This window comes from Myotis davidii, unplaced genomic scaffold, assembly GCF_000327345.1.
Source record: "Myotis davidii unplaced genomic scaffold, ASM32734v1 scaffold229, whole genome shotgun sequence".
Taxonomy (NCBI): domain Eukaryota; kingdom Metazoa; phylum Chordata; class Mammalia; order Chiroptera; family Vespertilionidae; genus Myotis; species Myotis davidii.
Genome location: NW_006299517.1, coordinates 316,157 through 319,520, shown reverse-complemented (window position 1 = coordinate 319,520; position 3,364 = coordinate 316,157).

Below are 3,364 nucleotides of genomic sequence, written 5' to 3'. Positions count from 1 at the left end.
ATATATATATATATATGACTATTTGACCATTTGACCAGTCAACTGTTCAGCCATTCGACTGGTAGCTATGATTCACACTGACCAATTACACAATAATAGTTGTCTGTTGTGAATGACCTGTCTTGAACCATAAATATTTAGGTCATATAATAGGGTTGTATCTTATTGGTAACATGGCATAATAAGGTTGCTTCTGATTAGTTAATTCTTGCTACCAGAAATCCTTATATAAAAATTTAGGTACCTGATTTTTTAAAAAAGTCACTTTGGAGCAATTAAGTTGGGTAATTAGGATAATAATTATTTTTAAATTAATCAAAATCATGCCTATTTTTGTCAGATTGGCAAGAAATATATTTTTGGTATGCCACAGAATTTTAGTAATTGATTTATATGTGCCGTGAAATGGAAAATGTTGAAAATAATTGTGCTAGAATAATGTTCCATAATGAAAAATTTTAATTCATATTAAGTGCTAAGGTGCTTTTTCAATTATTTGCTATTAAGTGCTAAGGTGGGTTTTTAATTATAAGAATTATTCTTATAACTTATTTAAATTTTTATAATAATTAAGCTATGGCCTAATGATATTCTATTATACTTTCTCTGTACAAATTATAAATTCAGGACATTTTTTAACCTCAATAATATTTCCATTCAATGCTTGGTACTTCAGAGTCATTGAATGTAAGATTATATGTTTAACTCATAAGAAAGAGTTTTATTATGGAATTTCTTTGCAAAAAATTATGGTCAACTCCTCAAGGAATCAAAATAAAATACTACTATTCCTGATAGCTTAAAAAGAGAACAAAATGAAGATAGTGTGTGAGTGAGAGAATGGAAGAAAACTGCATGGAAGTGCAGGGAGTGTCTGTATTTGTGAGTGAGGGACAGCTATATTCCACAGGACTGTTGGGAATGGCAGACCAGACTCCCCTGGCCAGGCAGCCTCTACTATGGGTGAAATCTCTCCCAGAGCAGCCAGCTCTACCGCAGAGACCACGCCATCTTGAAGGGGATACTGGCTGTGATCCGAAGCCCAGCCTTACCTTCAACCGGGGAGACCTTGGATACCTCTCGGGACCTTACAACCACAATGCCTTAGCTGCGAACCCACGAACACCGAGACTCCAGCCCTCTGGACAGAGGGTGCCTAAAAGCTGACCAGGGGGAGATAAAGTGGCTCCAAATACGCAGATGGGCCCTTCAGCCTTATCACAGGGGAAATAGAAGGAACAGCTGAATCGAACAACACCCACCCAGAACTGGCGAATTAAACACAGCTTGTGACGCAGTCCGTGGATGGAAAGGTCAAATATCACCTAGAGAGCACTGCCTCCTCAGATTCATCTGAGTGTTTGCTGTTTCAGTGTTTGTTGTTTGTATTTTTTGGATTAGTTGTTGTTTCTTGTTTGCATTTATCTCTGGGTGTTTGTTGTTTGCATTTTTTTGGATTAGCTGTTGTTTTTTTTGGAGTTTTTGCCCCATATACATATATTTTTACCTCTTCTTTTTTCTTCTCTTACCTTAATCTCCTACATTTTTCCCTTCTCTCAATATCATTTTTTCACTCTTTTCTATCTCCTAATTCTCTTTTCTCTGGTGTTCAACTTTATTTGGGGTTATTAGTATCATGAATACGTATGTGTGTGGTGGCCTGTGTATAGTGTCTTGTCTTGTTGTATTTTGTGCCTTTAAGTTAATGCAGGAGAGAGAGAGCTACATAACCAGATACCCTGAGAGGAGCGATCATGGGGAGACAACGAAACAGCCTTTATATGAAAGAAAAGGATAAATCACAGGAAAAGGGAGTAAATTAAATTAAGACAAGCAATATGTCACAGAAAGAATTCAGAGCAATGGTCATAGGATGCTGAAAAGGATGGAAAACACATTCAACAATACGTGTAAGAAACAAGAGGAAATGAAGAACCAAGAAGAAATGAAAAATGATATTGCTGCAATAAAGAGCTCAATAGAAAGTATCAACAGTAGACTAGAAGAAGCGGAGGATCACATCAGTGAGCTAGAAGACAAGGTAGGAAAATATACCCAAGCAGAGCAGCATCTACAAACAAACAAACAAACAAAAAACCTTAAAAAACAGGAGAAGAGTCTAAGGGAACTTTGAGACAGCACACACACACACACACACACACACACTTCCACATAATAGGGGTCTTAGAAGGAGAGGAAACTGAGGAAGGAATAGAAACCCTGTTTGAAGAAATAATGACAGAAAACTTCCCTGATATTGGAAAGAAGAAAAATAAACTCACACAAGTCCAAGAAGCTCACAGATTCCCAAACAAGGTGAATCCCAAAAGACCAACACCAAGACACATTGTAATTAAATTGGCAAACACCAACGACAAAGTAAGAATCTTAAAGGCTGCCAGAGAGAGAGACAGAAAGTTACCTACAAGTGATCTCCCAACAGACTATCAACTGATTTCTCAACAGAAACACATCAGGCCAGAAGGGAATGGAATGAAATGTATAAAGTTATTCAAAGCAAGGGTCTGAATCCAAGAATACTATATGTAGCAAGTCTATCAATCAAAGTTGAGGGTGAAATCAGGAGCTTCACAGATGAAAAAGGACTAAGGGAGTTTACTACCACCAAACCAGTAATATAAGAAATGCTAAAGGGTCTGCTGTAAAAAGAAGAAATAGAAATGGAAGAAGGAACACAGGTATAAAGAATAAAAATGGTGACAAACAAGTACCTATGAAGAATAACTTTAAATGTAAATGGATTAAATGTCCCAATCAAAAGCCATAGTGTAGCTGAGTGGATAAGAAAACATGACCAATATATATGCTGACTACAGGAGACCCACCTCAGAACAAAGGACTAACACAGACTGATGGTGAAGGTATGGAAAAAGGTTTTTCAGGCAAATGGAAATTTAAAAAAAAAAAAGCTGGGGTAGCAATACCTATATCTGACAAATTAGACCTCAAAGTGAAGGCCATAACAGGAGATATAAAAGGTCACTTCATAATACTAAAAGGAGCAATTCAACAAGACACACAAATATATAAAAATACTTCTGGAGGATATCAAGGGAGAGTATGACAGTAATATAGTCATAGTAGAGGACTTTAATACCCCACTAACACCACTGGACAAATCCTCTAAACAAAAAATCATCAAAGAAACATCAATCCTGCCCTAACCAGTTTTGCTCAGTGGATAGAGTGTCAGCCTGTGGACTGAAAGGTCCCAGGTTCGATTCCAGTCAAGGACATGTACCTTGGTAGCAGGCACATCCCCATAGGAGGCAGTGCAGGAGGCAGCTGATCGATGTTTCTCTCTCATCGATGTTTCTAACTCTCTATCCCTCTCCCTTCCTCT